We start from the raw sequence: 25,903 nt of genomic DNA on the forward strand, positions 1-25,903 counted from the left end.
ACACTTATATTTAGGATTCTATTTTTGGTAACAATTTCCCATTGGTAACACATTCTACACGACATCAGTTACCTGGTAATCATTACAAAGTTTCTCAACATGTTTCTTGGTCACTTCTACTCCAGAGATCAGTTATCTGTGTCTGTCTTTCCCACGGTTTCTGCTGGATCAGGCCTAAGAGATCAGGCTGCTTTATCAGTTCCTTTGTACTCCCTGTCTTATCTCCCATAGAAGGAAGCCAGCCATATGTCCTTGTAGTGTACTTCACACTAAAAGAAGTGAAGAAAAAACCCAAAAGGAAAAACTCCAGACTCATCTGTCCTTTTTCTAGGACAGGAATTTGAGGAAGGTATGGTTCAAAGCACTGAAAGGGGTAGATCATAGATGAGGAAGTATCAGAAAAGTATGACAAGTGTTGCCCAAGAAAGGAACTGGAGACAACACAAAAGAACAGTGGCAGTCACATTTGACAAAAGATTTTTTTTCCCATAAAACTCTACCAAGAAAAAGTTTGTTGACATTTCTTTTCAAAATGAGAAATAATTTCAAAGATATTTCTAGCAGGGATTTAGTGGTTCAGTTACTCCTCTAAAATAAGGGAAATAAGGGAAATAAGGGAAATTCATCTCCTACTCCGTATTCTGTGTGATAGAGTGGGATTTGAAGCAATGTATTCAGAAGTACAGTGGGCCCCTTATCACAGGGGTGCTGGAAAAATCTTTGTCTGACCCACTAAGCATGGAACAATTTACACAAACCATTTATACAAATATGTGCTGTAACAAGAGCATGAAACAGACCCAGACAAAGCAATTCACTCTTTCCCAACTACTGGTGACTGTGTCACACTGAAGCAGTGAGCACCAGGAACTGCAGGTGAATACCTCAGTGCCTTTCACTCTAGCCCTTAGAATGTAGGCTTCATTCACCTACACTCTTGATTCACATCATACAGATATTAAGGACTACCAAGGTGATTTTGATAATGTCTTATTGGAAACCACTTCTCTCTCTGAGTCCCTTAGATGTAGGAAAACCTGCTGGGCACCCTCACAAATTTTCCATTTATATTAGAGAAGCTGCCTCAGAAAAACAGAATGACCTTTATGGTTTTTTTTCCCCTAAAAGTACAGTGCAGCCAGAGGAATGCTGGATGGACTGGAAATAGAAGAATTTATATGGTTCATGCCATTAAGCTTGGTAAAAACAACAGAGATTATATATATTATACGCCTGCAGTATCTTTTCTAAAATATAGCTTTGACATCAGAGGTGTTTGCTGTCCCCACAACAATTGGAAAGGCTGGAGTTGTATTGTATTAGGCCCTTGATTTCACTGCAATGACAAGGGTGAAATGTAAATGCATTATTTTAGTGCAGACTAATAGCAACTTTAGTTGGATGACCAGTAAATAAGTAGAATGATCTAGTAGGTGGATTCATCAGAGCTGTGGAATCCTAAAAACACCAGGGGCAGATTTTCAAGATGGCAGATTAGAAAAGAGAAAATATCATTTCCTATGTCACAGTTATATTCTCCCATTTATTTGAGGAGGACTGATTCTTAGAATCTGAACTGCCAAGGCAGAAGAAACACTCAAGAGACCCTTTGGCTAAATGAGACCTGAACCTGCATAGTTCCTCCCTTGGAAGTTGATGAGTTGCAGGTAAAAGCTACACTTAAGTACTGGGAAGTGGGCTGTGAGGATTAACTGAGTGTCCGGGGAGAATGAAATAAATTTCTTGCATTTCTGCCTCATACTTTTAAGGAAGAAAATGGTGATGTTTCTCTATTTGGAGAAATGAGACTGCCAACAGGGAAAGAGACTCCTTTGCGTTAAGAGGAGTGATTGTAGAAGGAAGGTTGTTGGCTCTCATATAGGCCTGGGAGCACAGAAGAAGGGAAGAAGGTTTTGGGTGAAGAAGTGCTGCAAAAAGAAGGCAGGAGCAAGAAGATATTCCTGTTTGAATGTTTCATGACATATAGCTAGGGTTCATTTGTTCTCAGAAATGATTTCTTGCTTTTTTCCCTCCTGGGTTCTGTCAGAGCTACTTGCAGCTGTGCTGGGAATGGGCTGTTTGGTAAGAAACATCCTTTACTTGACTGTTTTTTTCCAGGTGTCTTGCTGATGGCAGCTTATGTGTGGTGACATGCTGCCATGTCACCTGCCATGGTGGAGACACCATCAGCAACTCCCTATGCACAGCTTCCCACTCGCTTTGCAGGGCTGGAGCTAACAAAGGAATTAGACTCTATGATGCTTGTAGGTTCCTTCCAAATCAGGATATTCTATGATTCTCTGATCTCTGTCATCTACCCCAATCAGGCCATCCAGTGGGCAGAGAAGCCCAGACAAAACAAGAACCAGTTTAGCTGCCAAAAAGTTCACTACTGCATAGAATTAAGGACACCATGATTAAGCACAGCATGAATTTTAAATGACAGAAATACTAGCTCATCCCAAACTATCCAAATATTTATCTGCAGTTGCTTGTTGAAAGGTTTTTTTTTCTTCTTTATTCCATAATGATGTGCAGCCTGAGCTCACAGGGATAAGCCCTGCTATCAGTCTCCTTGCCTAAACTGGGAAACACTGTCTTACAAGAACATCTGAGGCTGAACCTTAGACTGGCAGAGAGATGGGATGAATATGTCTCCAAGTTTATGGCACTCCCCTTTGGCGTCAGCTCTTGCAGTGCCTTTAAGAGGTCTGTTTTGACTGAAATCTAGAAACATTTCTGACTCAGCTGAAACCAAAAAATCATTCATGTTGTTTATTTCCTCTATGCATGAAAGAGTTTCTGCTTCCAGTTGTCAAATACAAATCCAATCCCACATGCATCCTCCTGAAGACAATGAAACTTAGCAAATATTGTTCTACGTGTCAGGTTTTCAAGCCAGAGACAAGTCTGAAGGGAAAGTTTTGTTATTGAGTAACCTTCTCTTCTCTCTGCCTATATATAATTGACTTCTTGTACCATTTTGCCCTGTTTCTAATGACTAAAATGAAGTACTGCCTGCATGAGCATGTTTCTCTCCAGACAGATATTATCATTTCTTAGAGGCCAATCTACAGGTATTTTTGCTCTGTGTCAGTCTATACCTTCTGTTTCTCTTCCCCATATAAAATAACTCTTATTCTATCTCCAGAACAAAATAACACATATTCCAGTGTGTATGTGTCAATAACTGCTTAACTTTCTGTTTGCCCTCCTTCCAGGTAATCTTCTAAAGCCTTTCCTTTTTTCCATACTGGAATATTTATTGACATGCTGTTGTGCTATGGAAAAAAATTTTCTCCTCTCGTGTCATGCAAACAGCAGAACATGACGTCAGCACTGAGTAGTTGCAAAGATATGCTGGCTCATAGATGCTAAATCATTTTTTCATCTTCAGTTATGTTGTTCCTGGGTTTCTGTGGTCTGAGACAGCTTGAGTATTTTTCTGTTGAAGGACTTGGGTGTCATCCTTATGCAGACAGTACCACCTCTAATAGGGCGGAACCCCGCAGGATCTTGACAAGATAGACAGATTTGGGCACTGCTAACAGGGTCTGCTTGCATTACAAGACATGGTAAATGATGAACCATGGCCCAGGTCCCTGGAGGGGTTTTAGTTGTGGGCAGGGAGCAAGGAAGGGGACAGGAGATTGGGCTACAAAAAGATTGGGCCCCTAAATGAATCCCCTAAATTCATCCAATAGGGAGTCTTAAAGCCCAGTTTAGGCACAAGTTCAGAATACATCTGAGGACTTGGATCCATCCAGGGTAGAAGTTACCTACAGTGTAAGTTAAAGGTCCATCCAGGAGTCAGACCCAGAGACTGGTGCTCCTTTGACAGAGCACAAGCAGTCCTGAAGCTCCAGGGCTGAGCTGAAATCCTGGGCCCATGGGCAGAGAACACAGGTGGAGTCCCCAGTGGATTCTGGTCAGTGACATTTATACCTAACAGTGCTCCCAGGGCTCTGACCCTCAGCCACTCAGGGTGAAAACTGATTGAAGGTTACAGCACCTAAACCTTCTTTTCTGTGTTCACATGTGGTAGTTGATGAAAGTTGTGTAGACCATGACTAGTTTTTGGTTCTCTTTGTTAAAACTCATTTGAGACAGAGGGAGAAATAACAAAGTCTTGTTAAGATCTAGAAAGAACGCCCTAAGTTTTGTTGATGAGACAACTGTATTAATGTAGCCTGTAATTTTAAAATTAAAATTACAGGCTACAATAATGTCTCTAAATGTAAACCTTGAAAGATGATCATTGTGGAACTTGCTTTTGATATAGTTCTTCCCCCAGCTCATCATGTCTGATGCCACATGCTCAAGTCACATAGGTGCATACAAGAAACTGCATTTGCACTGGACAATTGTAGTGGGATGCCAGGCACCCACCAAAGCCTCTCTCTCACTCCCCTCTGCAGGTGGGCGGGGGAGAGAAAATATAACAAAAGTTTCATGAGTTCAGATGAGGACCAGGAGGGATAACCCACCAAATAATGTCATTGGCAAAACAGGCTCAAAATTAGAGATATTAATTGAATTTATTGCTAAGAAAATCAGATCAGGAAAATGAGAAGTAAAATAAAATCTTCAAAACACAAATCTTACGTTTCCCTCCTTCCCAGCTCTACCTCCTTCCCCCAGAAGTGCAAGCAGACAGGGAATGGGGGTTATGGTCAGTTCATCACAAGTTGTTTCTCCCACTGGTCAGGGAGAGGACTTGTTTCCCTGCTGCCCTGTGGGGTCCCTCCCACGGGAGACAGTTCTCCATGAACTTCTCCAGCATGGCTCCATCTCACAAGCAACGTCTCCCTGTGATCCTCTGCAACATGAGTTCATCCCACGGGAAAGGGTTCCCCTCAAACTGCTGCAGCATCAGTCACTCTTGCATGGGGTGCAGTCCTTCATGGACATCCTACTCCAGCCTGGGCTCCTCTCTCCATGAGCCTCCCACAGCTTCCTCTCAGGCACCCATCCGCTTTAGTGTGGGACTCCTCCATGGGCAGTAGGTAGATCTCTGCATCCCCATGCATCTCACACAGGGCTACAGAGGAATCCCATCTCTGGCATCTGGAGTTCCTCCACCCCCTCCTTCCTCACTGACCTTGATGTTTGAACAGTTGTTCCTCTCACTTGTTTTCATTACACTCTGGCCACAATCACAACTGTGCAATGACTTTTTGTTTCTCTTTCTCCCTCATCATGTTGTCACAAAGGCATTACCACCCTTTCTAATTGTCCCAGCCTTGACCAACAGCACATCCATCTTTGGAGCCACCAGAGATTGGGTCTGCTGGACATGAAGGAAGCTTCTGGCAGCTTCTCACAGAAGCCACCTGAGTGACTCCACATTACCAAAGCTTTGCCATGCAGACCCCATACAGCTGTAATCTGTACAATGGCATAGTCAACAAGGTTTCACCCAAAAGGGCAGGGAAAACCCTTTGTAACTTCTGCATTGAACATCTAATAAGATACAGAAGCAGCTGTAGTCCATATTTTAGATCATTAGTTTAATGGTCTGTACAGTTCAGATCCTAAAAGATAAAAAAATAAGTCTTGAAGGACCTCAATGTTCCTCTAGAACCTAGGAAATGCAAGGCACAGCAGACTAATTGGACTGAAACAGATGCATGGCAGGACAGAGCTGCTTTGATGTGAGATAACCCCTTCTCATCATGGACCATCTCCTAACATTCACAGCTGCCCCTCAAAGCTCCTTGCACCAGACCTGGCTGCTTGGATGCTCCTGCACAGACAATATCTGCATCAAAGTATGAAACCTGGGAGCTATTAACATGGAAATGAGCTAATTTGGGTGTGGGGAGTTAGTGCTTTTCATTATTTCTCCTTCCTTCATTCTTACCTATTTGTGGCAGAATTGATGGATTTTTCCTCTCATTCTTCTTAGGAAAGGATAGTAAAACTTATTAGGTTTGTATATGTCAGTTTATCTTTTTACAGGATTTCTATTCTTAACCTCTTCAATTGTAGAATGACAAAATTGTCAGGCTCCTACTCACCTTTTACCAGTCTGAAGCATATGTCAGGTTGTTTTGTATCATTAGTGTCTTGAAGCAGTCTGGAAGTTGGGAACATTGAAATAGAAGTTGTGACTTTTCTCTCAGAGAAGCTTAAAGGGAGTGCTAATGGATTTGAATCCTCCCAGTTGTACTGCTACCTGAGGCTGTAAAAGCCAGTGAACAGATGAATCACAGAATCCTACACTATCCTCAGCTGGAAGGACCCACAAAGATCATCGAGTCCAGCTCCTGACCCTTCAAAGAATCATCTCAAGTATCACACCATGTATGTTCCTGAGAACATGGTCCAAATCGTTGAACTCTGCCAGGCTTGATGCTGTGACCACTTCCTTGGAGCCTGATGCAGTCCCCAAACACTCTCTGGCTGAAAACTCTTTTTCTAGCATCCAACCTAAACCTCCCCTGACACAGCTTCAGGCCATTCCCTTGGGTCCTGTCACTAGTCACCGCAGAGAAGAGATCAATGTCTGCCAATTGTCCTCCCCTCATGAGGAAGTTGTGTCTGCAATGAGATCTCCCCTCAGTCTCTTCTTCAGGCTAAACAATCTAAGTGACCTCAGCTGCAACTCCTATGGCTTCCCTTCCAGACCCTTTACCATCTTTGCAGCCCTTTGAATGCTCTTTAATAGCTTTATATCTTTCTTATGTTGTGAGTTAGGCTTGTCTCTGAGAAAATTTCCTCCTGCCTCCATACAAGGAATGAACCTGCCTCTTTGCAATCCTTCAGATGTCTTCTAGCTGTTTGGAAGACAAAAACTCTTCCATATGGCACTCTAATTGCACAATAAAAGTGATTTAATTGGAAATAATTACTTTGTTTTCAAAGTATCATAATTATTTCAGCCCAGAGCCAGCTTTTGGAAGAGTGTTTTGTAAAAGAGTTCACAGATGATGGAGCTGTCTGGTTAATTTTTAACTATTGTCTATATCCTTCAATTTACCTACTTGGTATTGTTTATATAGCTGCAAGGAACAAAGACAAAGGGTTGTTGGTAAAAGCAGTCAGAAATGAAACAAGGACAGATAAAAAATATCTTCAAAGAAAATATCAGAAGGCCTTGAAAGAACAAAGGCTTAGGGGAAGTGCCTATTTATCTGTCTGCAGCCAAGTACACAGACATGTTGGGTTTTTGTGCAGTTCGCGGGTCTAAGATCAAAAACTAAAAGAACACTTTACAAACCAATTCTATGGACAGTTTTGGGGAAAGCCAGAGCTGGCATAGGGCAGTAAATGAGGCAGGAAAAGAACTATTTAAGGGGGATATTTCAGGAGTGAACCCAAGAGAAGCAAAGGAGGACAAGGAAGCTTCCGGCAATGAACCTGGCTCTTTGAGTCAACAATGAGCATTTAAAACTTGGGAGGAGACTGTGAACTTTAGTTAGACTTGATGATGCTTCACTCTTGGGCTAACTCTCTCCTCTGGCAGCTGTTGGAGTAAATAAGCCATCCTTCATTTTGACAAAGCTCCTTTTTCCTCAGCAGCTGGTCAAAAGATTCCCAGAGGAATCTCTTGGAGGTGGAAATGTGGCTGAGAGAGTGAGACCAAGCTACAAAGCAGCTGGACCTTGAGAGAAATAAGAAAAAGAGTGCTGATTGCCTGACAGAGGTGTTTAAAAGGGACTTAAAGGGTGTCATACGGTGTATGGTTTACTTCATGATGGAGATTTTTATTTTTGGATAGCTTTGGCGTAAGAGCTATTCCAAAAATACTCCTTTTAGAGCCAGTCATAAGACAGTCTAAAAGTAAGCAATTCTGCTGCTAAAATGCATACTTGCACAGACTTTGGGAATACTTTAATGATCCAGGTGTTACTTTACACTGGCAGCTCTACTGATGCAACTTCTACCTGTATATCAATTTGTGGTGAAATGTCTACATTTCTGCTGTCACTCAGTACATCCCAGCTATGCTTTAATACCCCTTCAGAGGCATGATCTCATGGAATCAATTATCCTGCTGTGATGTGAATTGCTAAGGTCATTCTGTTGTTAATTAATTGGTTGTGCAACATTAAAATAATATCCCTAAAGTTCTCTGCTTTACAGATTAAGGTGAGCTTCTCCATAGACCTAGCAGTTTGAAGTGTTTTACCAGTAATCTAAATGACATTGATGTGCTGGGTTGGTATTCTCTGTATTGCAGGAGGGAAAGATTTCAATAACATTTCAGCTGTGTTTGGATGTCTGTTGTAAATGCTCTCCCTGAAATACCAAATGAAATCCACGTGCCATAAAGAGATAAAGCAGAAAAGTGAAGATCATTTGACTACATTTGAAGCTGATGTGAGCCCACAGCATTAGACAGATGATGAGAAGCAATGAAATGATTGCTTTTTAAAAACTTGGATGACGAGATTCAGGGAAGACACCTGTAGGGAACCTCTAACTGCTTGACCCCACAAAGCAACTGACCATATTATTTTTAATAACCTCCTAATGTAAACTTGGGGAAGTTTATTCACAAACATCATTGCAATTTCCATGGGCAACTAATCATTGCTATTATAATCATGCCCAGCTGCAGCTGCCTGCAGCTAAAAATGGAATGCTGAATTATTTTTTTCCCCTGTAGTTTGTTTTGGTAATTAAGATTCTGATAATTGGAGCATTATTGTGAGAATGAGAAGTATGAAACCTTTGCAAAGCTCACGTCATGATCAAGCTTTTCATCTGAAGAGATTGGCTCAGAGGCTACTGAGAGGCAAGATTATTCCCTGAATCCTCCACAGATCTCATTCTTGTTTTGACCTTTCTCTGAGGATCCCAGAGTGCTGATACAAATGGCTGTTTCCATTGTCAAGCAGCGCTTCAAACCTTTTCTCTGCACTCAATTTATCTAATTTCTCTAATCAGCCCCTTCTCATGAACACCACTTGTCCTCCCGATCTTTGGAAACTCCTTGTTCTTAATTTAGGATATAAGGAACATAAGAACATTTAAAAAACCTAAAAAATTACCATGAGTGTAGTTAAACACTGGAAGAAAGGTTCACAGAGATGGTGGAAGCTCCAGCCCTGGGGATGTTCAGACCTTGACTGAACCCTAAATCAAGGTCTGAGCTGCCTCACCCAAGTTGGAAGTTAGGTTTGACTTGAGCAGTGGAGTGGCACTAGATATTTCCAGGAGTCCTTTCTAACCTAAGGCTTTCTATGATTGTGTTCTTATCCCAGAGTAAAGAGTCATTCAATCAGTTAATCTGAACCCTTGTAGAGTTTTGGCTATGGAAGACAGGAAGTCCTGAACTGAGTCCAAGAAGAAATTCAGGCCTCAAACAGCTCTTTGTCCATTTAGATGTTATCTTTTGAAATTTACATCCCTGTACATATATAAAAATTTTTTCTAAAGCAAGTGGAAAATATTCCCAAACCAGATGGGAATGAATCTTAAACCCATACTGCCAAGAAGAGTAGGAAGCTCCTGAGCATTGACTGAGCTGGTGCTGCCTCAGCACAGCAGAACTTCTACTGAATGTCTCTGGGAAAAGGAAGGAATTTTCCTTTCCTCAGGAGACACCAGAGGCCAGTGCTGTGGGAGGTTTTGCACACATACCCTTGCAGCACCAGTGAGGCACTCAGTTGAACCAGACAAAACTGAGAGATAAATAAAAGGATGTTTCTGTCTAAAAGTGCATGGTCCCAGGAACAGAAGCTGTTATATTCCCAGCATCTTTGGAAATGCCTAAGTGTGTTTTGCAGTAAAATAGTGAAGGAATTTAAGGTTATGAAGTCCCTAAGCCCATAGAACAAATCCTGAAGGTTCCTGAACTCTACAGACACCTTTCCAAGCAGCAAAACATCAACCCACCTGGGACTCAGAAAAGGTTTCTTCAGTTTTTTTCCTAGTGAACTGACTGTGGTGTCCATCATAGCCCTCTTTGTCTCCCTTTATGTACCAGTGAAACGATTAGAGAGTTCCGCACAGAGCCAGGGAGGTTCAGATTCCATTTTCTCCTCCCCCCTAAGTGTTTTGAAGTTATTTCCAGTCACCCTTGCATTCTGTCCATCCTTCCAAAGAGGGACCTCTGGTCCTAGAAAAAACAAAAAGGAAAGGACATAATTGTGGTGTTGCAGTTACAGCACAGAACTGGGGTGGGGATAAAACGTTGTTCTCCTCCTTATTCTCAAAAACTACATTTGTGTTATATAACTTTTCTGTTGTAGCAATTGTTAGGAAAAAATACAGAATAATCTTACTGCAGTAGTAAGAATACTATGTAATTCAGAATGCAAATCAAGCACGTGATTGTATTTTGCCTGGTTCGTAGGCTGCTTGAAAGACATAAATTAAAAGCTATGTGAAGCCTAGAGATGAGACATTAAGATTCAGTTTCAGTTCTTCACAGGATTTTTATTAAAAAATTACTTGGAATAAATAAAGATCAGACAAATTAATTTACATATGAAATGAGATCTGCTTGGAATGCGCTGATATTTGAGCTGCTGCTGAGATAGTTCTTTACAAAACCAACAAAAAAGAAAGATTTACAGAAAAAAAAGTAGTATATTTTTATTATTTCAACTGATACTCTTAAAAAAATAAACTACTTCTAAAGAAAACACATCTTTCTGCAGAACTGTACACAGTTATGGCTACAAGAACATTATTCAAAATAAAACAATAATAATTAAGTTTTAATTGTAATTGCCTGAAAAGGTCAACTGATAATTTTGGGGAAAAATAAATGAAAGACCTACAAAACTGGCTGCATTTGTCAATATCAAAACAGGAATTTCAATTATATTTTTCTTTTAAATGTCAGAGAAACTTGTGGTGTTTCAGAAATTAGAGGAAACTGTCCTATGTTTTTGTTTAAGTGATGATGCTAGTGAATGTTACTGAATAATTTGAGAGAAAGAACAAAAAAATCCAACAATCTGAGCATGAGATAGAACTACTGAAGGCAATGTGGGCAAAGAGATGGGATCTACATATCTGAGCAACAGAGCAGAAAGCTGCTAACTTTCATCCTTATTTTACATGGGATAATTGAGTAAGGTAAAGCCATTATTTTCCAAAATAATCTGTAGTTTTGGATGCATATGTTTCAAGTTATTCTTAATTAATATAAAATTTTCAGAAGTAAAGATCTACCTGATGTGAAAGTTTGAGTGATCTTGGAATTTGATCTTCCATTTCTAAAGTGTAGACCACCCACATTGTGGCATCAGATATAATTTAAAAAAAAAGAAAGGTTTTAATGCTTGACCCATGATCTTTCCTTGAGTTTTTAAACATCCCAAACATTCATAGCTATATTTCCACTGAGCTCATAAGCAATAGTCATTTTGACTTACATTCATTGATTGACTTTCATATGGCTTGGAGGTGTGGTAGAAATTCATTGGTATTTTGACAGTAATTTAGTAAAAAATACTTCTTTCTCTAAATATGTTCAGTGGTGATGGATTGGTAATCCTATTCCTTAAAGAATAGTCCAGGGCATTCTTTAATATTTTCCTTTCTAATTTAGACATTATATTAAGCATCAAGATCTGTTTTCTACTGCAGACTTCAAAACAATCAAACAATTCTCTAAGTCAGGTTTGTCTGTTTGAGAGCAATTTCCTATGGCCATGCAAGCTGATCTGTCAAACTGTGACCCTTCCTCTTCCCTGGCATGTTTACTTTGGCAAGGTCACAAAGAGAGACGTAAATTGTTTGGTTTAAATAAAAACAATCAGAACACTGGAATCACAAGCAGATCATAACCCGGTGACATGGCAATGGAAATCTCTCAAAGTGCTGCCCACATTTTTTAAATGAGATGCTGTTACTGCATTGATTTACCCACAGTTAGAGTTGAACAAAAGAGAAGCTTGAAAATATCTGCATCTGGCGTTTGTTAGGGGATGTCTGGAGGCAGCTGGGGCTTATCCAAGCCCCACTTACCTCAATTCTAGTAAAATACCTGTGCCTAAAATTGTCCTTTAGTTCTCTTGCTGACTGGCACAGAACAACCCATGTCCATACTGTTAACTTTGCTTGCTCTCTATAGGATAACTGTACACAGGTTAGTTACTGAGAGCTTCTGCCCTCTGCTAGGTTCTAGGGGAAGTTCTAGGGAAGTTCTAGATGTTCCAGACGAAAATGATGCTGGTCTGCAGTACATACAGTCGGGGTCTGGTGGCCATTGATGTTCCCTCATCTTTATTAAGAAAGTAGTTTCTTGTTGCGTCCAACTCCACTTTCCTTGGCCCAGATTCATTACATCCAGTAGGAACTTAGCTGAACGATTTAATGTAAGGCAGGAGCTGAGAGGACTCCTTTTCCCTCAAGGACTCAGGTGGAATCCATTGTGTATAAGGTGGACAGACAACACTGCTTTCATGGAGATAACTGTCTCTTTCCAGAATACAAGGGAGATTTAGGCTGACAGCTCCCTGAAGTGGGCATCTCTTGCTTACGCCTGAAGTAAGCCAGGATGAATCTGGAGCTTTTTGTTTCTATTCTTTCTCAAGGGAGTTGGGAAATGTATAAACTTAGTGAAGTTTGAAGCTCAGGAAATTGTCGTCCAGTATATTTTAAGTGCTCAAAAATAGTTCTTCTGTCAGGGTCAATTTTAAGCTATACATTTTTAGTCTAATAATAAGACACAAACCCTAAAACCAGCCAGGCTGGAAAGAAGATCTACAGTCTCATACAGACTAATAAAATTGAGAGTTCATAAAAATTGGTAATTGATATCTGGTGTTTACCATCAACATTGCAGGAAATACATAAAAAGAAAGACAAGAAGATTTACATTTACATGACAGTGTATGACACACATTTTCTACCAAGTCTCCAGATTTGTATTATTATCTCCCACTTTAAGGTGGATAGTGCAGTGGTTTAATGCAATCAGAAATGCTTATTTGTTTCTCTGTGTGTCATCAGCAACAGACAAGCGTTGAATACACTCACTGACCCACAAAGTTCAGGAATATCTTAATGCCACAGGACACGTTTGGGCAATTAAATTGCCTCCTGAATTTCTAATGAACAAAAAGGAGTAGGAGTGTAATATCACAAAGCTGAGTCAAAGCCAGGAAAAACTCCTTGATTTTTTATTTACTTTCCTTTGTTTTAGCAATCATTTTGGTTTTTCTAATTTAAGTGGCCTATATGTTTCAGGACCAAAACTAATGGAAGAAGAGACATCTGCCTGATAGTCTGACAGTAAAATACTATTAATAGCAATACCAATACAATCACTGCTCACACTGGAGTCCACTGATTTATCTTCTAGGTGGGTAAAGAGTCACAGTGCAAGGCTAAGTGCCTTTTCCAATGAGGAAACTGTCTGGACTGTCAGAGCTCACAGTTAGTTGCAGGGAGGGAAGAAGATTAAATCTCTTCAACCCTCTACAGTGAGAATGCCTTTGGTTTAGAGAAGAGAGTTTGTGGAAGCAGAAATAAGTGATCCCTGACATTTTGCCTGGGAGGAAAGAAATGGAGAGTAGGAGTGGGGCAAGCAGTGGACTAACCTGCTCCTGTTTTAGTGCTCTGTGGCTTCCCTGCATGATGGATCCTACTTTTCCTATCCTTCTACCTCCAGGAGTCAGGAGACTGAGAGCGGGAAAATAAAATACTAATTTAAGCAGCAAGGTATTTTAAAACTGACGGAACAATAATGGCATTGAAATTTTAATTCCTCTTCTGATCTTAGAAATATACACTTCTATGTTCAGAAGGTCCCATTTATTAAAAAAAAGAAAAGAAAAAAAAATAATCCTGGGTACTGGGGCTTCAGGAAATACAAGATACTTTGAAACTTGGAGTCAAAGACTGCAGTAGCTAATCTTGCACCCACATTGCAGATGTGTTACCTACCCTGTGTGAGGAGAAAGGCAAAGCCTATGCACTTGTATCTGTCTCTGATTTGTGGAGGTTAAGACCCTGATGCTTCTGCAGTGAAATGTGGGGATGGAGCCTCTGTTCCCATTAATCCTACTATTGAATTTAAAGTCTTCCTGGATTTCAGGCCTCAGATTTCTGCAGTGAGCAATCAAACAGAATATCCCTCTGCAAAGCCCTGCTGACATGGCTCTGGATCTTTTGAACCCTCCCAACTGAGATTAACCACTTACAGCATCCTTTTGCAATTTTCTGTGAGGCTTTTGGCAAATCTCATTCTCTAATAATAAGGCAAGATGAAAACTCCAAGCAGCAAGTCTGGTTATTGTGGAATTATTGATACAAAGACAAGTTTTTACTCTTATACCACTGGCTATAACAGAAATTGCTGCTAGAGGGAATCCAGCACTACCTGTACTTTCCAAACACATTGTGAGTAGAGATCATTTCCAATTCATATCAATAATAAATCCAGAATTGTCCTTGCTTTATCTCTTTAGAGGGTTCAGAAAAAAATAATTTCTTAGTCTCAAAGCCTTCCTTTCTCTCTCTTCTGCTTGGGATCTTCTTTGTGCAAGAACTTTTCTCATGCTTGAAAAAATTCTTCATTTCTCTGGCTGACACACTGCCTAAACCTCCCTGGCAGTTCTTTGCATCTTGGTTTTTTATGCTATTTTCTTTCAGTACATGATTTGCAGCCAGAGGGAGCAGGGTTCTCAGCCATCCACTACAATAAAAAAACAATGCAGAAGAAAACAAAGCAAAAACAAACTCACAATTTACAAATAGCTGAACTTTCTTTCTGCTTTCATTCTGTGTCCCCATCTGTTAATTTAAAATGAAAGATCTCTGAGACATCAAAGAACCCTGTAGGGACAGCTGCTTCCACAGCCTTGACAACCTCAGGAGGTCACTAAAGGACACATCCCAAAATATGAAGTGTCTATTGCAAAGAACTGATGAAGCATCTCATTCCTAGGCTCTTCACTCCTCCTGGACCTGATCCCTTACTGCTGACTGCAGTGAAATAAGGGTCAGATTGGGTGGCATTTACCCAGATGACAATTTGCCTCACCCAAAGCACACAAAGGACTGAGGCAGCTGGGAGCTTTAGAGCAAGTGTGTTTCATTCCCTGCAGTTTCATGTTATGATAAAAAACTGACCAACCAACCAACCAACCAACCAAAAACACTAGAGAGGGAAAGAATGAAAACTATAATAACATGCAAGAGATTCCATCCTTGATTGTCTCATCAAGTCAACACAATAATAATGATAATTTAAAAAATTACCTGGATGCATTTTTTAATGTTCCCCCAGGTAAAGGTAGGTCTGTTGTGTGTTGAAATACCACTGTCAACTGCAAAATATCAAATGCTATGAAAAAATACCCAGACACAGAAAGAATAAGAGTTTCATTTTTGTTCTAATTGAATTTCCCAGTTAATGTTGGTTGGCAGAATTTAGGTTAAAATTAAAAAAAAAATCAGTAATGTACACTCAAGACTGCTGATTGGGCTTTTTTGTTGTTTTGGTTTGAGGTTTTTTTGTTTTGTTTTGTTTTGTTTTTTTTTTTTTTTTTTTTTTTGTATTTTTGTTTTTTGGGGTTATTTTCTTTTTTTTTTTTTCCAAATAAGATATCCATCTAAGCCCTTTTGCCTGTCTCTGAGAAGTAGGAATATGATTTTCACTTCCATCACACAGCCAAGCTGTTGATAGCTGGGTTGATCGGACACAGCCAAGGAAAACAGAAAAGTTGGACCTCATATCTTCACAAATATGCCAAATGAAGCTTATTTAGATAGAGGCACCAGGTCCCTTTTCAAGCAGAAGTGGGGGCTGGACAGCCATAACAGTTTTAACTCAGCTTTTCAGCTGTACTGGACCCAGGCTGAGCTGGGTCTCCTCTTGCTGTTCCTAGGAGGCTGAGAATTTTCTGTATTTTAAAACCTTGTCTGCTCCATGAGCAACTTTACTCTTTCAGTAAATTACTGGCACTTCTGGACAGAGCCTCTGGGTAGAGATGACACTTTTCTATATGCCAGCAAAGGCCACCTTCATCTGTCTTGAACTGTTCTCGAGGACAAATTCTGGTTTCAGAACATTTCATTGTTCGATTTCATTCTTAATTGCAAAACGTACTTACATGAGGCCAGATCTCAGTGTTTGGAGTGTTTATCCACTCTCTTGAAGACCTAATTCCTTGTTAGTCACCTCCTAATTGATTGCTGTAGAACAGTGATTAGGAAGGTTCAGACAGAGGATAATGACTTCAGGTGGGCTGTACCCTGGGAAGCCTGGGTAACATCAGGCATTCGTGTAAATCACTCCTTGATGAACAGGAGTGAGGTCAGGGCCAGCCTGGGGAAGGTATGGTGTGCTGAAGGACCTTCCACTCATCATTTGGCCATGTCAGCTGAGTGGCAGCTCCAGGAGCAATTGGACCCTCAGTGACATCTGTCTTTGTGGACAAAAGCTTTCAGCCTTCCTTTCTAACTGTTTTTGGGGTTTTTTTTTTAAACAGTCAGTGCCACTGGCTCCATTTGTTTGTGGCCCTTCCCCAAGGCACTAAACCAAAGGAATATATCTTGCTCCCATGGAATTCTGTGTTGAGTTACCAAGCCAAGAGGGGCAGAAAACTGCCTCTGGAACCAGGTCAGCCAGAGGTGTCATTTCAGGCACTGAGAAAGCTCAAACTCTGTGTCCTCTGCAAACAGAGGAACTCTAGGCAGGAGTGAAGGACCATGTGGGTATGGCAGGCATCAATGCTCAAAGGGAGCTCTGCCCTGGTGAGCTGTTCACCTTTCCTGCTGAATCTCCATGGATGGGCTGGGGGCAGCAGGCAGACGTCCTGAGGAACAGAAGTTTGGCCCTGTCTCTACACAAGTGTCAGCATCCCCAGTCCCTGTACCCTTTGGGGGAGAAAAATCAGCTGTGGAAGGTGGAAGGTAGGCCTGGGAACAAGGGCTGGGGACAGTGTTTTCATTTTGCTTTTTTTATTCACTAGTTGAATCTATTGAAAGTGACAATAAATTAAATTACTTTTCTCCAAGTCAAGTCTGTTCTGCCCATGATGGCAATCAGCAAAGGAATCTCCCTCAATATATCTCAAACCATGAGCCTTTCCAGTTTATTTTGTCACCTGTTCTGCTGAGGAAGGATGATGGAGCAGCTGGGTGAGTATCCAGGATCAACCCACTGCAGTCACAGCCCCTGTCTTTCAACCTGAAGCTCACTGTAACTTGCCACAAAAGACCTTGTTTACCTCTCAGCCAGCTATTATAAATGCTAGCCCATATGGTGTATAAATGAGATAAATAACATTTTATTAAAATAACTGCTAAAACAGGAGAAACAAATAAAAAAATAACCTTGACAAGTGTGTGACCTTTCTTCAGCTAGAGTGTCTCTGTGTTGATAAGCATGGTCTCTTTCTGTAAAAGAATCTAATGCCTGAATAAAAGACAATCAAGATCTAAAAAGCCTGACTCACTGTCTGAGATCATTATCTTGTGTCCCCTTACTCGTTGGAGACAAGTAACTATCTCTGGTGGGTGACCCAGGCCACCTAAAGAGTGAAGTATTATAGCAGGGATAAATTGCTTTTCTGAATTATATTTTTTTTTTCTATCACTTCAGAGGAAAGTTAGACAAACTTTAAAAAGTATTTAGCTTTAAATAGGCTGAAGTTAGGTGTGGTGTATCCTACCCTTAGCTCCTGCCCCAACCAAGAAGGATAACAAGGTTGACATTTTGGCTAGGATAGAGGACAGTACTCACACCCTCTGGCTATTTTAGATACAATGCAGTATGAGATGCTGCATGTACCACTGGTACCTTCAAGGAACACTTTGAAAGCCCCAAGTTGCCAGCCAGCTACATACAAGGATCCACAGAAATATACCCAGGGGTGTCAGCACTCCTGAAAGGAGTGACCTTCTGCAGTGCATAGGCCTGGACACTGCAGCTGGTTTTAAAATGGGACCTCCCTGCAGGACTCTGGAGTCTTAAAGATGTCTGGAAGATTTGCAAAAATTATCCATTCAGGTAAAACTAAATCTTACAGAAGGTAAGGGGGAAAGTCACTTGGATGCTTTAATAGCTCTCCCTTGACACCTCTTATCCTTAGAGGTCTAGATACCACTGTAAATCTTGTCTGATAGACTTACAGCCACACAGGGAGTTAGGTGTGATAGTGCTTCATCAGCAGCTAAAATTAGAGTGCATCTTTGTTCTTTCAGCCATCTCTGAATTGCTGTTTGTCTATCCATTTAAATTTGAAGAGAAAACTGCACTTGCCTTGTCCTTGCACTGGTTTAGCAGTGCCAAAGATTGGTACCTCCACAGCAAATGGCAGCCTGAACCTTGGTGGCCAGGGACTCCAAGCAGACTGAAAGTGTGTCCCTTTCCTGCACAGAGGAGAGAACAGTGGTAGCAGTCTCCCAGGCTGAATGAGCAGATGCCCATTTACAGATGAGAAAATTCAGGATAAATGAGCACATATGCTGTGGCCAATAGCCATTGCTTTGTTCCCAGCCTGTGAATGTGCCAAGCCTATCAACAACACCATCGAGAAGCTAATTCGCTGCTACAGACAGCAGATGCTGAGGCATCCTCCACTCCCTGAAGCCTGTTTATTTCTCACCAAAGGTGAGCCTGTGCTGTGCAAAACCCAAGATTCCTGAGACAGAAGGGCTCAGCAGGTATAGCTTAAGCAAAAGCTCCTGGTTCAGAGAGCACTTGGCTCCTGAAAATGCACCATAGCTTCTTCTAAACTTTTTTTTTTGTTTTAACACTTGCCTGCTCAGAATCAGGGGGGAATTTTGGTAGAATAATGAATATAGCTTTATGATAATCCATCAAGATAAGCAGCAGTTCCTTTTTCAGAGGCAGAAGTAGAGATTTGGAGTGAGAACACAAGGAAAGACTCAGTCACCTCCAGGATGAGCACATGCAGTCCATACAGCAACCATGGGAGGCACAGGAGGAAGAGACACATCCTAGCAGTGACCAGTTTAACTTGGTCTCTGTTTTGAATCTCAGGGGTGGTGAGGGTGACCTTTTCATCTGACCTTTTCATTGTTCTAGGTCATTTGTGGCAGAGCAAAACTGAAATCTGCGCTTCTTCCCTTACCCACAGAGATTTGTACTTTGCTGTCAGTTCCTGCCTCCAGGTTCCTCCTCCATGACAATAGTGCTGTGCTGTGGGATGCAGGTCAGTGCAGCACAAAGGAGGATCCCTGAGAGGAACCTGTCCTCTGCCCACGCTGCCAAAAGCACATCCTGGCTGCCCTGGCTGAAGGCATGTGGCTGTGTGTGCTGCCACCTCACCCTTGACAGCTTGTGGACACTTTCTATTTTTGGCCATGTGTTCCAGCTGTTCCCCTTCCAGCTCCATTGCACCTTTAACCCAGCACTGAGCTAAAGGATAGTAAAGGATTATCAAGATCTGCCTGTCATAAAGGCTGCACTCTGATACCTGCAGTTGCTTTTAAAAAGGAATATATAAGTGCTCAGGGACACTGCCTGTGCATCTTTTTTAACAGCAACTTTTTTTTTGTCCTTGTTTCTCCTCAGTTTAGAAAGCTTGGAGTTTTTATTTTTCCCTTTGGTATTTCCCTTCTGTGTGCCAGCACTGAGTTTACAGCTTCTGCTTGTGTCACCATGGTCTTTTACAGTAGGAAAGGGAAATCCGAATGTTGGCCTTTGCTCACATATAAATGTATCTGACCATTGTTTAATGAAATTCACCCACATTTGCACTTTAAAAAATGTCAATCAATACCAATACTGACTAATTTTTAATTCATAGAATGGCTTGGGTTGGAAGGGACCTTGAAGATCATCTAGTTACAGCCACCTCTGCTGTGAGCAGGGACATCTTTCACCAGACCTGGCTGTTCAGAGCTTCCAACCTGACCTTGGACATTGCCAGGGACGGGGCATCCACAGCTTCTTTGGACAACCTATTCCAGTGCCTCACACCCTCACAGGGAAGAATTTTTTCCCAATGCCTGATTAAAATTTACTTTTTTTCAGTTTAAACCCATCCCCCCTCATCCTGTCACCACACCCTCTTGTAAAGAGTCTCTGTCTATCTTTCTTGTAGGATCCCTCCAGGTACTGGAAGGCTTCAGTTAGGTCACCCTGAAGTCTTCTCTTCCCCAGGTTGAACAACCCCAATTCTCTCAGCCTGTCTTCATAGTAGGGGTGCTCCATCTCTAATCATCTGGGGGCCTCCTCTAGATTCACTCCTCATCCTGAGGTGGCGTCTTCTTAGTGTCTGGTTTCTGGTTCTGTGTGAATTTTCTCAGATCTGGTGGCAGGGGTTTAATTTGTTGTACAGTTATTAATTTATTTATGAATCAAAGAAGAGCAGATGAGGACCATGTCCTACCCCCAGCTGGCAGAAGGCAGTTGAGTGCAGCTGAAATCAGCTCAGTTAATTGATAAAACAACAGCTGAGGACCAAGCTGGGTAAACCTCTGTGAGCTCTTACAGGAAAAATGTTCCCAAATTTCTACTTCATTTTTATATTAAAGCAGCCAAACTTTTCTGAAGCAGTGGAGATGAAGTGCGAGGTTAAGATATTAACCATTACAGTGTTTTTCAGAACCACTGTGCTTCTGCACTTCATCTGGGCTTCTGCCTGACCTGAATTTGGAACTAATTGAGAACTAGTCAGGAACAGATATTGTGGCTGGCTTTACTTTGAGTACTTGCATCCTCAGGGCTAGAGAGCTCTGCTACAGTCTGGAGAAGTTGGGAGCCAGATAAGAGGAGAACTATTATCTGAAAATCAGGTAAAGCTGTAGTCTCTGATGTTTGGCTTATGATGCAAGGAAAGGCTGGTTGTTCATTTTCCTTTGGTAGAAAAGGAAAGTAGGACTTGTAATGCCAAGGCTGATTAGGCAGCTGTGAGTAATCAAAGGAAACTATTGTGTTTAAGATCCTGGGAATGTAAATATGAAAAAAAGGGTGGACAAAACCATCCTCAGCTGTAAGGAAGACAGGTTATTCATGTTGGAGCTTAGCAATGTGCTAAGATAAGTGCCAGGGAGGATTCAGCTGCTCTTCTCACTACATCCTGGCAGGAAGGTTGGGAAAGGATGTGGTGGTCCGTGGAGCCATGTGCAAGAGAGGGTCTGTGCTCTCCCCTCCTCCATGACACAGGAGGAGCCTGCACAGATGGATTCACCCAAACACACACAGATATAGACACCTACACTCTTCAACCCACATCTGGCATCAAATCCTGATCTCCCCACAAAGGTACACTAAGGTTCCTTGCCTGCTCTTTATTAATCCTTGGTTTTGGAGGACCAGCTTCATTTCCCTCTTACTAAAATCTCTTTTGTCCTACAGGGATTCCTTCTATTCATGAATTCAGGAGTCTCCTTCATTCGTAGCTCATAGCCCAGAAAATCAGTTAATTGTGTGTACCTCAACATTTGAATGTTTTTTTAGGAGCCATAGTGAACTGAATCTTCTGTCAAACTCTTTTGCAAGAAATAAAACCCTTGAGCTCTGTTCTGTGGGGAGGAAAAAAAGATAGTGAAATGAAATCATATGTCCCATGTGAGCAACAACTTTTTGGTACATTAGCAGTTCTGGGATATGCAGCAAGGGATTTTAGAAACTGCAAAACTTCCTCAGGAGACTTTTTTCACAGTAGCTGTTAGAGTGATATCGTAGAATTCTTAGGAGAGGGCATACTCCTTATAATTAGCAAAGTAAAAGCAGTATGGCCTCACTCATTTCTGGAGATCAGCTTGATTTTTTACATTTGAAGGAGAAAGGTGAATAAAACTCAGGAAGCACCAAATATAAAACAGCAAAGATAAAGCTAAATATCAAAATTCTGTAAGTTTATTGTCTGACAACTCCCATAGAGTCAGAGAGGACAAAAATGGATAAGTGCTTGCTGGGCTTTTAATGGTTATTTTATAATTAACCAGTCAGATGAGACAGTTAAATTCCAAACTGAACCTGCATTATTACGAAAATCAGAAAGTGGGTTAAAAAACCAGATAAAATATAGCAATTACCCTTTATTTTTATGCCAACAAAGCTTTAAACAGAATCCTACCAGAGAGATAATTTTTCAGCAGAAGGATAAGATTTTATTGCTTCCAGGCATTTATTCTAACCCTGAGTACTCTCTTGCTCACACTGTTTTAAGCCTACCCCCAGTAGAGACCAGTGCAGTAGAGTGGCTCTCAGCTCTGGAGTTCAACTACCTCTCTACAGCCTTAAACTCCTCTTTCTGGAGGCTACACCACAGCAGGAGCTCAGATGATCTCAGAGCAATGTGGAAACCCTCATGAAGATTTATTTCTGAGTCCTGATGCAAGAGTACCAGCCTGCACATCTGAAGAGCACCTTGGCCTTGGTCTGCTGTCAAGTGCTCGTTCATATGGGCAGAGGGTAGAACTCAATTGTTATAGTACAGAAGAAAGGTGTTGTGGAAGGAGGAGGGACCCACACAAGAATTCTTACTGCTCTGTTGAGGCTTTTCTGCAGATCAGAGGTTATCTCAGATTCCTAGATCCCAGACACCTCTGCTGTGCTCTGGTCAGGCGTTTGTAGTTCAAAGGGACTGGCAGAGCAAGCAGCCAGCTTGCTCTGATACTCTTGACTCATCTGTCTTCTGACTATCAGTCCAAGGGAAACATTTAATGCCTTTCTCATCTGAGATTTTTAGATTATTTTATTTGTTTTTCTGTTAAATTGATTTTTGTAGCAGCTGTGAGCACTCAGCATTTGAGTAAATTAGACCCTGGGGTCTGCTGTTTGACTCCTTCCCAGTACAAAGAGGAGCTCAGAGAACAATGCCTTCTGAAGTGGTTTTGTCCAGGATTACATGAAATCTATAGCACAGGAAAGTGGAAAATCCACTTCTTCAGTTCTGCATGTCGTCCTACTGAAACTGCCTTTCTGTTGCAGGAAGCAAAGGAGTTCTCACAAAAAGCCCAACAAATTATTCTCCTGTATGAGTTTGGCTCAATTCAAGGACACAGAAGCAAAATAATTCATGACCACATATTTAAATATGGTGTTGTAATGCTTATACACAAATCATCATTCCCAGGGCTATATTGACTGTGATGTTTCCTTATGTCTAAGTGCTTTACTTTGTACCCTCAAGCATTCATCACTCTGCATTAAAGTTATTTCTGTGCAGACCAGGAAGGGAGAAAGTTATTCTGGTTTAATTGCTTCTACCGTAAGGACTGATTGGTATAAAACATATCAAGGGAAAATTTGTGTCTACCAGAAGTCTGTAGGTGGTTCAGGTCATAGACTTTTTGGGCTTAGGACTCCAATGCTCCACACCAGGTATAGGAATTAATGCTCAAGCAAAATAAACTTTAGCTGTGCATAAGATTAAATTGATATATAAGAAATTATGATGCTTTTATTCTTATTTAGAATCACAAATTGCTAAGGGCCTTTGGGCCTGGTTTCCAGTTTTACTTCTTCTGTCTGCTTGTCCCACAATGAGTTTCAGTTAATACGCAACATTATGATTATGAACTTTTGAGAGGATTCTACTTTATAAAAACAGATGTATAAAAATGTACATAGGGATACAACTCGATATATAAAAGAGAAAAAGCGCAGTTCCACCCTTCTGTGAGGCTAAATTTCAGGATGTGTAAGAGATATTATTTAGCTGCACTGCTTTCTATAGAAAATGCCAACAAATACTGCAACAGTTCTGTGAAAACAGCCCTTTCCTGGCTTGAAGATAGACACAATTAGCGATGCCTTCCTGACCTCATGTGTGCGATGCCAAAGAAGACACTCAGCGGCTTTTAGAGCCAGCCACATGCCTCATGTCAGTACTTTTGGTTTCATGTCAGTACTTTTGGTTAGGCTGTCTCAGGTGTAACCTCTCAGTGCAAGAGCACATTGCAGATTCTCGGGTCATCATAAGCTGAATGCCCCTGCCCAAGTTTCTGAATATCCTGAAAGAGGGAGAGGTGGAACACTCACAGCCCTGCTGTATTCATGGCCAGTGATATGACTGAGAAATTAACAGGCCATGGCAGGTGTATTTACCATGCTGAACTAAATACCTCCTTTGTGAGAACAACCTCCTTACAGGCATTAGGTTTCTTCTTCTCACATGGTCTTCATTCTTTTCCACTTGTTTCTTTTTCTTTCTTTCTTTTTTTTATTTTTTGTATTTTAGGAAGAAAAATGATGAAAGTAAAGCTTTCTCAGGCAACCATTGACAGCAAGAGAAAAGTCATTTGCTGGTTATATCCCATCTCCATGTCTCCAGCCTGCTGACCATCCTGATGGCCTTCTGCTCAACTTGCTGCTCTTTGTCAGTGTCTGGGGAGCCCAAAAACGATTTCTTCCATTTAGTGTCATCTACAGCTTGCAGTGAGTACATCCCCTCTCCCCAGCTGGGCTCTTTTAGATGAGGGAAAACCACATCAGCCTCAGCATCGCACCCTGGAAACACAATTTGTGACCAGAGGTTTGCATCAACCTCACCCTTTTTACTGAGCTGATCCTCCCCCAGTGAGTTTCCAGTATTGATGCCCTATCTGGCATCACTGATCATCCAAGTTCCCTTCTCAGGAAAAAAAAAATCACACTCCCCAAAGTGAAAATTCCAAAGCCACAATCACCCCCTGGAGTGAGTCACAGCTCACTCCAGTGAGCTGATCATCTGAATCTGCCACATTTTCATTACTGCATATTTCTTAATGAAAACTTCAATAAAATCTCTGAAATCTAATAGCAGTGTACAAAAAGGATGAAATTTCCAATCTGGGAGAAAGCGGCCTCATTTTAATCCTGGCAGCAAATATTAAAAATGGAATTAAATGCAAAAGAAAGAAAAACTAAGAAAATGTGATTATATGTACCCAACAGACCTAGAATCCGTATAATATTTCCAACTACTTTTTGTTATACCTCTCTGGTGAAGGGCACACTAGATTGTCAGTGTACTTTGTAAACAGTTTGGCCAAAGGGCATCTGTTATTTATTTCTACTAAAATGCTACTTGCAGGGTAAGAATTTAGGCAATGACAAACACAGCAATAAAAATAGTGTAAATCAATGTATATAGTGACTTATTGCAGACATAAACTCTCTCTTTGGAGAGAAAAAATATTTTCATATACCATTGACCTATGTCAGAGCCTTTAGAAAATAAAACTGTCCAGAGATTATTTATTTTGCTTTATTCAAATCTTGTTATTTGATATCAAATGACATCTCAGACTTAAACCATACTCATTCATTCCCTGAACCTTCTCACATATATACCTGCTACTTCACCTTTACTGCAGAGAGGAACTCTCCACTTCAATGCTCTAAATGAATTTTTCCAGCACAGGCAATACCACACAACATTCAAATTTGTGTTTCAATGATTTAACAAGGACGTGAGCAATGGCCAGTGGCAGTGTGTGACCTAAGCAGATGAGATTGTCAGAACAAAATAAATGAGATTTGTAGTGGTTGTTTGGTTTTTTATTTTTTTTAAATGACTATTTTGCTACTGCAGGTAAGAAAATTGTAAGACAGGAGATGTACTTTGGAAAACAATTGCAGCTGCAGGCAAGAAACTATAAGTGCAACAAGCATGTACTGCAGATTTCTTTCCCAAAGTCCTGTTCTATTTCCAGTGCTAGTTTCATGGATCTCCAAATTACACATTAGAAAAAAAAGGGAAAAAGTTTTAAAAAATGGTACAACCACAGAAATAACTGTACTTAAATAAAACTCCATTCATTTATTATTGTAAGTTTTACTTTACTATTTTATAATACCCAAACCCAAATAGGTTGAAGTACTTATGAAATATTTGGATCAAATATCCCTGGAAAACTTCAGCCAGTAATTAAAAAAAAAAAAAAAAAAGGGATACCTATAGGGGTAAAAATAAGGAAGAAATGATCCTTGTTTTGAAATTTCCACCTCTGGAAGGAGTCCCATCATCTTTCCCTGGAGCTGAGAAGGTCTATAAAGATGATTGGACTCCTGGTACTGGACAAA

This window comes from Camarhynchus parvulus, chromosome 2 (assembly GCF_901933205.1).
Source record: "Camarhynchus parvulus chromosome 2, STF_HiC, whole genome shotgun sequence".
In the NCBI taxonomy this organism is placed as follows: Eukaryota; Metazoa; Chordata; class Aves; order Passeriformes; family Thraupidae; genus Camarhynchus; species Camarhynchus parvulus.